General features: G+C 37.4%; 1 long non-coding RNA gene across 2 annotated transcripts; it reads left to right on the top strand.

Moving 5' to 3' along the window:
• Positions 1–6,194: 6,194 nt before the first annotated feature.
• LOC122994270 lies at positions 6,195–8,959 on the top strand. Of its 2 annotated transcripts, XR_006406546.1 has the most exons (4): positions 6,195–6,506; positions 7,646–7,847; positions 8,531–8,609; positions 8,863–8,959. It is a non-coding gene; the product is annotated as an uncharacterized LOC122994270 (long non-coding RNA). The 2 variants fall into 2 exon arrangements; XR_006406545.1 differs by having other exon boundaries at positions 6,195–7,847.
• The last annotated feature ends 268 nt before the right edge of the window (positions 8,960–9,227 follow it).

The following is a 9,227-nucleotide window of genomic DNA, read 5'->3' as shown; positions in this document are numbered from 1 at the left end:
GTCCTTGAGATTTCATTTATGTGGGAGTTAAAGGACATATCCTGATCAAAGATAACTCCCAGATTCCTTATGGTGGTGCTGGAGGCCAGGGTGATGCCATCCAGAGTAGCTATATCATTAGATAATGTGTTTCTAAGGTGTTTAGGGCCAAGCACAATAACTTCAGTTTTATCTGAGTTTAGTAGTAGAAAATTGCAGGTCATCCAGGTCTTTATGTCCTTAAGGCATGCTTGGAGTTTGTTTAACTGATTGGTTTCATCAGGCTTCATTGATAAATATAATTGGGTATCATCTGCATAACAATGAAAATTTATGGAGTGTTTCCTAATAATATTACCTAAAGGAAGCATATACAAGGTGAATAGAATTGGTCCAAGTACAGAACCTTGGAACTCCGTGTCTAACTTTTGCCTTCATGGAGGATTCATCATTAACATGTACAAACTGAAATTGGACTGATAAATAGGACTTAAACCAGCTTAATGCAGTTCCTTTAATGCCAATTAAATGTTCCAGTCTCTGCAAAAGGATTTGATGGTCAATTGTGTCGAATGCAGCACTAAGATCTAACAGGACAAGTATAGAAACAAATCCTTTGTCCGATGCAGTAAGGAGGTCATTTGTGACTTTCACCAGTGCTGTCTCTGTGCTATGATGCGCTCTAAATCCTGACTGAAAATCCTCAAATAAACTATTGTTATGTAGAAAGTCACATAACTCATTAGAGACTGCTTGCTCATGGATCTTAGAGAGAAATGGAAGGTTAGATATAGGTCTATAATTGGCTAAAATGCCTGAATCAAGAGTAGGCTTCTTAAGAAGAGGTTTAATTACAGCTACTTTAAAGGACTGTGGTACATAGCCTGTTAGTAAAGACAGATTGATCATATCTAGTAAAGAAGTGCTAACTAAGGGTAAGGCTTCCTTAAGCAAGCTAGTTGGGATGGAGTCTAAGAGACAGGTTGATGGTTTAGCTGAACAAATCATTGAAGTTAGTTCAAAAAAGTCGACTGGAGAAAAACAGTCCAAATATATGTCAGGATTTACAGCTGTTTCTAAGGTGCCTGTGTTTGGGGAGAAAACAGTGCCTGTTGAGGGCAAGAGGTGGTTAATTTTGTCTCTAATAGTTAGAATTTTATCATTAAAGAAGCTCATAAAGTCATTACTACTGAGAGCTATAGGAATACATGGATCAATAGAGTTATGACTCTTTGTCAGCCTGGCCAAAGTGCTGAAAAGGAACCTAGGGCTGTTTTTATTCTCCTCTATTAATGCTGAGTAATAGGTGGCTCTGTCGTTACAGAGGGCCTTCCTATATATGTTTTAAGACTATCTTGCCAGACTAAGCAAGATTCTTCCACTTTGGTGGAATGCCAAATCCTTTCCAATTTTCGCGATGTTTGCTTTAATTTGCGGGTTTGGGAGTTATACCATGGCGCTAACCTGTTATGTTTTATTATCTTCCTTTTTAAGGGGGTGATGGAGTCGAGTGTTATTCGTAATGAGCCTGCAGCACTATCAACAAGATTATCAATTTGGGAGGGACTAAAGTTAACATAAGAGTCCTCTGTAGTATTGAGACATGGCATTTAATTCAGTACTGATGGAATTGCTTCCTTAAATTTATCTACAACACTATCAGATAGACATCTAGTGAGGACATTTTTGTCTAATGGTGTGTAATCCAGTAATAGGAATTCAAAAGTTGTTAAAAAGTGATCTGATAAAATAGGATTTTGTGGAAAATTTATTAAATGTTCAATTTCAATCCCATAAGTCAGAACAAGGTCTAGAGTGTGGTTAAGACAGTGAGTGGGATTATTTACACACTGAGAGAAGCCAATTCAGTCTAATAATGAGATAAATGCAGTACTGAGACTGTCATTATCAACGTCCACATGAATATTAAAATCACCTACTATAATTACTTTATCTGTACTAAGGACTAAGTTTGATAAAAACTCTGAGAATTCAGATAGGAATTCAGAGTACGGGCCAGGAGGACGGTACACTATAACAAATAGAACTGGCTGTAAAGTTTTCCAGATTGGAGTTGAAAATGGCTGCAACTCCTCCTCCTTGGCCAGTGTCTTGAGGAATGTGTGTATTAATATGACTGGGGGGAGTGGATTCATTTAGGCTGACATATTCTTCATGACACAGCCAGGTTTCAGTAAGACAAAATAATCAATATAATGATCTGAGATTAAATCGTTTACTAATACAGCTTTAGATGACAGAGATCTAATGTTCAAGAGTCCACATTTAATTATCTTATTTTGTTGTACTATTGCAGTAGTGGTTTTAATTTTTACTAGATTTTTGTGAATGACTCCTCTTTTGTTTACTTTGGATTTAATTGATTTAAGTGGTCGGGGGACAGACACAGTCTCTATGTGGTTTTGGGTGGGTAACTGCTCTAATGGAAGCGCAGAGAAGCGTGTAGGACTGCAGCTCTGCTTCCTGGTCTCATGTGATGTGTATGTGATGTTTAGTATTAGTATGTAGTGTATTCGTATGTAGCAGTGGGATAACACTTTTTATTTAATTTCATTTATTTTTATTTATTTATTTCCCATATATTACATCACACTCTTGACCTTTGGTGGTCTCTTTCTAGACTGAATCTAAATGAATGTGAAGTGCATTAAGATTCAGAATGAACAGCATGTTCAGTCTTTATCCAGTGTTTGTATTGTATGAAGAGTATCAAGTAAAATGCTAACGTAATATTAAGTTTTCACCTGTTATGTACAAATACTCTATCTAAAAAAAATTATGCTTTTCATAATCACATTTTGTGAGTTTATTTTTAAGTCAGCTAAATTAAGGTATATTAAGTGCATTGCACTTAACTTTAGCACAGTATATTGAGCTCATGTGACTTATCCTTGTTGAGTTCCTGTCAACTTTATGGAAGTTGACAACACTAAGATACTTTAAATATAGTGTCTTACAAATTTAAAGTAATGCTCAGTTTTTTGGCAGAATATATTAAGTTAATGTGACTCATAATTTTAGAGTTGTAATTGCTTGATTGAATTTGACCATACAGCACATTAAGTGCTCACAACTTCAAAAAAGTACAGCTTACTCAAATATCACATGTTCATTCTAAACACATAATTATTTCACACAACTCGACACAGTTAAGTTTGTTTACTTTACTTTTCCCAAGATAATCGGTTTCCTAATTTTTTTAAGTGAACTTAAGTTGTTAGAGTTTACAGTGTATTCAAAACAGGTTTGGAATCAGTTGTGTTTGACTCTGTATCGCCATGGATCACCAGGAGAAGATCTTAGCTATTACTCTGTTGTACCTTTGTCATTTCCTTTGTCTTTGACCCTGTGGTTTTGAAGGGAAAGGTATAGCAGGGGTATTCCTGAAACTGCAATGATTATTTTTCTCCTCCATGGACACCAGAGCTTCCTGGTAACTGGTCCACCACCAAGCCACTTTGTCAGTTTCATTGTATCACCTCCAGGCCGTTGGTCAGTCCTGCATTGCCTGGAATCCCACAATACCTTGTGAAGTGATTCACTTATGTCCCACTGAAAAATGAATGGGAGCGACCTTCGAGTGGCACTGCTTCCATTGGGTCTTCACTGTTAAGGTGTGTCAGAATGTGAAGCAAATTTTCAGCTTGCATCATTCATGCATATGTGACAGCTGGACCACTTATGTTTATTTGCCAAAATACCAATTGTATGTTAGCTGTTAGTTAGCTAGCAAAGGACACACCGACCATGTCTGTGGGAGTGTGCCTGTGTTTGCTAGTTCAGCCTCTGACTGAACTCAGAACTCATCAGAGACTGTGGTTCTTTCTTCAAGTTGCTCTCCATTTTCCTCTCCTCTCTGTACGTTTATGAAGCACATCCATACATGCAAATATTTTTCACAAGTTGCAAGTTTGCATTTTCAGTTTGACAAAGTACACAAGTACACACAAAGTAGTTATAGTAGGCTCTGATGTCTGCTGCGTGGGCATTGATTGACAGTGGTGATTGACAGTTCTCTCACCTGCTGCTCTTCCCGGCTCTGAGACTTGCACTGAGTCGGATGATTGTTGCAATATTTCACTAAGTTTAAAGTTACTTGATTACCATACCTGCCCTGTTAGCACAATTTAGCCAAAGTAGCTAACAGAAGCCAAAGTGTGCACCACTCGGTGTTCCCTGTAAGCTAGCATTAGCTTGGGTCCAAGGTGGCAGGGCATTCACATTCACATTCACATGAAGCAGCACAAAGCCAGTTAGTATTTTGGTGAAAACTGGGTCTTAGACATTGCGCTGCAGCAAATCTGGTGATTTTATCAACAAGAGCAAACTAAATGCCTGCAGCAAATGCGTTGCAATAATGGAAAATAATGCTCAAAATGTAAATGAACTTAAATGAACACTCACCTATGGCCATGAGCTTTGGGTAGTGACTGAAAGAATGAAATTGTGGATATGAGCTGGTGAAAATGAATTCCCTCTTAGGGTGACTGATCTCACCCTTAGATGTACATGTAGAGTGTGGAGTTCAGAAAGGAAGGACCTTGGTGTAGAACCACTGCTGCTTCATGTTGAAAGTCAAGTCAAATTATTTATTAGCACATTTTATTCAGGACTGGTCTTGACAAGCAGTGGTTACAACCCAACGCCATTCGGTGAGCCTTTGCATGTTGTAGGTGTTTTGGACTGTCAGTGGGTGATGTTCTCAGCACATGCTGTTATGGAACAACATGTATGCCAATTGGATGCTATGCCAAGGTTTCACCTGGTTATGGAGCACAAAAGCCATTGAGCTTCATATTGTTTTCTTTAAAAAAAAAAGCACCTTTAAGGGGTACTCATTGATCCGTAGGCCACCAGGATCTGTCTATAGCATACTCATTTGCTTTAGTCAAATAAGACATAAAAAAACTCCCCCTAAAAATCTTCACCTAAACTAGCCAGGGTGGTTTCCACAGATGGAGAGGAAGAAAGAGATGAGGAGAAACGTGTCAAGAGTCTGTAAGTGTGTGGCTGCTGTTCTGAAAGACAGTGCTGTTCACTGCCATGACACACACACACATACACTCACACACCCTTACACAAGTTCTGAGGCTCTGTGTTCTTATGTGGGCAAAACCCCACACTGTTACCTAGCAACGGTGGAAAACCAGGCTACAGAGACAGCATTCTTGTCATCATAGACTGTCATCATAGACGCACACAAAATCAGGTTGTGGTGATGGTTATTGTGGAAAGTGTAAAAGCCATGCAAAGCCACAGTGGATGTGGCTGCAGACAGACACACCTGCTGTCACTGCAGGCCATATCAGAGAAATAGGATTGGCGTTTAGTTTTTTGAAGGATTTCATTGTATCTGTTTTACAGACTAGTGTTGTAATGTAATTGCTGGGTCCCATCACATGCACACATGTTGTTGTGACTTCTTTGGTTTAAAGTAATTAAATAAACCAATTAATATGTAATTGTTCAAATAATATATAAAAGAAATGTTAAAAATATACTATTTACAGTATTTACACTTAGAGTATTTATAGTAAATCTGAGAATTCATGGGAAACCTGGTAATGGTAATTGTTCAATAGTACGATGGACAATATGTTTAAAATACACTGTTTAGAGATACGGACATAGAGAGGTGCTTTTATTTTGAAGTTTCAAGGAAGTAACCCACCCTGTGCTTTTTCGCTCGCTTTAGTGATGACGCAAGTGCAAGATGTCGGGTTGTTTATTTTCTTTTCTGTAAAACTGCAACATATTTGAATGACACACACAGAGAAATAGGGGTATAATTTCTGTACCTTAAGGTACATTTGTCAGAAAAGTATCCTGTAAGGTACAGCAATGGTCCTTAAGGTGATAGCTGTGGACCTTTGTTTTATTTTAAAGGTACAAAATCATTCCTGACAGAAAAGGGTACATAATTGTACAAGCTTAAACTGGTTCAAACCGGTTCATCCCCCATTGTGTTCCTAACATAGATATATAATAAGAGCTGGATAGGGCGCTGCCTCTCAGCCATGCAGCCAATATTTCTCAGTGGTCACTAATGGTATTGCAACGAAAAATCCCCCTGCGGCCCAAAAAGCATTTTTCCCATAGACCACCATTGTAAAAGAGGGCACTTCGAACTGCAAACAATGTCAATTATGAGTCTTTCTATTATGAACTTTTGATCCATGGTGGTTTTATATTTGTAAAACTTTCCTCGAGCCGAGAAAAGCGAATTAAAAATCTGTGACATCACCACAATGTAAAGTTTATTGGCCCAGCGGGAACTCGCGGGCAGGGCCAGCAGGGGAAACACTACTGCGCATATTCAGTGGGCCGCACAATGCAGAAGCAAACTCGGAAGCTAGAAACTTTTTTTGGCCATTGGTCAATATCCAGCTAGTTTTTAGTTTTTTTTCTAGTTTTTACTGCTTTGTCAAGCGGATGATGGACTAATTAAAAAAATAATTGAAGATGGAATATAAAATTAAACAAAGAAGAGACAAGAAAATTCAGGGGTAAGTAACTGGACCTTAATGTTTTTCATGCTATTGTTAGCTAGCTAGCCAACTTTAACAAGCCTAACTCAGGATACTGTAACTTAACATTAGCTAGCTACATTTACGGCTTGTTGCTAGATAGGCTACACTCTCATTAGCTATTTCAGAATGATTTGGTATTTTAATCAAGTGACTTAAACTTTGTGACAGGATACTTTTTATTTGAGAGTGATTTTGTTCATCTAATCAAGTTGCTAACTATAGTGTAGCAGAGTTGAAATGCTTCCACTTGCCATCACCATTACTCCCCATTTTATTTTATTTTATTTTTTATGAAGTATTTTCCCCATTTCATTCAACATTCTTTGCAATTCTCCATGGGGACTTGTTTTTCTGTATTTATTAATTTTATGCATTGGTGCTCCCTCATGGAGCCCATGCAGACTTGAGTAGTGCAACCCATTCCAGCCAGCTAATCTAACGTTTGTCAGTCCATTGCCACGTGGCAATGTAATGTAACAGACTGTGTTCATGTTAGTGTTAAATTGTTATGATTGTTACTGTAAGAAACGTTCGTTTAGTTCAGACATATGGTCTGTTGAGTTTGCAGTACTGATATTCCCAGGCTGTCAGTGAACATGTTGTCAGCTTAGATGCTGTGAAGCCTGTTGTGTCATGTGAGCTACCTGTAAAAGTGACCAGTGGGAGAGAACACACCTGCAATTGGCTGAGAGTGGGGAGGGGGGGTTGTTCTTTCTTCTTTGGTGTTATGATAGGCTAAGTCTAAGCTAGTGTAGAGTTCATGGCAGGTCTTTTTGTCATTTTGGCATTGGCTACAGCCCACGGTAGCCTGTGTTGTAGTGCGCAATAAAGTTGCAGCAAAAACTGACTAATGTCTCATCGTCTGCTTATCAAGGGACGTTACAATAATTTATTCTCATGTTTTTTAATCACTTTTACTTTTTCACTTGCACACACAGTGCAAGACAATATGAGGCAGATTTAATAGACATTTTATCTTTTTTGCATATACAACAACTGTACACTAGGTCTCAAATTGTTCATGCAGTTCAATGGATATTTTTATCCAAAGCACCTTAGTGTACAATGATTGTGCGGACTTTTAGAATGTACCTGTCTCTGCCCTTTTGCCAAAGGAAATGTGTGTAGGGGAGGATTCAACGTCCATTCAGACCCATGTGAACGTGCTACAGAGTACTTGAAGACACATCCAGAAATCTTGACTGTCAAAGATCGCATGGCACAAGCATTCTCCTGGAATTGTTGTGAAATCATGGAAGGGATGCCCGTGGAGGATGTACTCAACAAATACCCATGTACGTAAGGACACCTACTGGAGTAAGTATGGTGAAAACACCTAAAATACAATGAAACAAGTAAAAACATGAAGCTTCACTTCACTACACTTTACATTCAGACCAACTAATTGTTATTAACATTTATCTTCCAAAAGGAATTATATCATATATCAAAATTCTTAAAATGAATTTTACAGTGGAAGTTTTTTTGTGCCAATAATTGTTTCAGTGCCAATACAGCCTTTTCCAATAAAAGTGTTCCTTTTTCAGCTCAGGTTTTGTTTTCAATGGCAAAAATTAACTGCCACTGTTCTAGCCCCATAAATATTACAGGAGAGTGTTATCAATCTATGTAATAACTTTGGATATTGTGAAATTGAAGGAATGTCAATTGTTGCACACTGAAAACAAGTAAAATAAGATTTTCTAAAAGTTGAGTTAGTATAGTCTGTAAAGCCCACAGGCTTTGAGGCTTTTTATCAGCTATTCACAGTGATATACTGAATATCAATAATAATGTCTTCATGTATATTTTATAGTTTTTTCACCAAGTTGACCAAATACATCCTGTAACAAGCAGCTTCTGTCATCACTTCAGGGAAGGCTTTGTTGGTGTTTTGACAGTCACCTTGCTAATGAACCTGACAATAAATCTGTAATTACCACATTACACACTTTAAAATGTATGTGATTGTGAAAGTAGGATATTTTTCTGCATTACAGGAATCGACTTAAGGGCCAGGCTTATCCTCTTGCCATCCATCTTCAGAGAAAAGATTGAACAGTCATCACTATGCGAGAGGTAGGCATCTGTATTGTCCTACAATTCTGACTGGTAGACCTCATGTAAATACATGCAAAGAAAAATATTGCTTGGATTCAGGAATTATGCTTAATTTAGTCTTCGGCCGTATTAATATTTTGTTTGCTTGTTTTAATGAGTTAGGTATGAAAAATATAGCGTAAGTGTAAAGCCCATATGTCTTTTCACAGGAAATTTTCAATAGAACTTTGCTATAAAATACATAAATATATGAAAAATATCTTTATCTTAGGTGCTGCAAATCATCAAAAATTTTGTCAAACTTCAGGACTGATCCCCGGGAAGTGCTTATACTGTACACAAGAGGCTCTAATATTATGGCAAGCTGTTTTAACATTTAATGAAACCACATTTGTATCTGTAATTACATTTTAGATATCCAGAATTGCATTTCTCCTAGTCAAAATTGTATTCTGACTAGTCAAAATGGTAATTAAAGATATCCACCATAGCTTTCTTACTAGTAGAAATTGTATTTCAAGATATCTACAACTTTGATTGTACTAGTCAAAAATACATTTAAGATATCTAAAAATCTTTAAAAAGTATAAGTGGCCGTTTTAACATTTAATAGCTAGACTGGATATTTACTGCAGA

This window comes from Thunnus albacares, chromosome 12 (assembly GCF_914725855.1).
Source record: "Thunnus albacares chromosome 12, fThuAlb1.1, whole genome shotgun sequence".
In the NCBI taxonomy this organism is placed as follows: Eukaryota; Metazoa; Chordata; class Actinopteri; order Scombriformes; family Scombridae; genus Thunnus; species Thunnus albacares.
The sequence above is the reverse complement of the archived record's forward strand: the minus strand, read 5'-3'. Positions and strand labels throughout refer to the sequence as shown.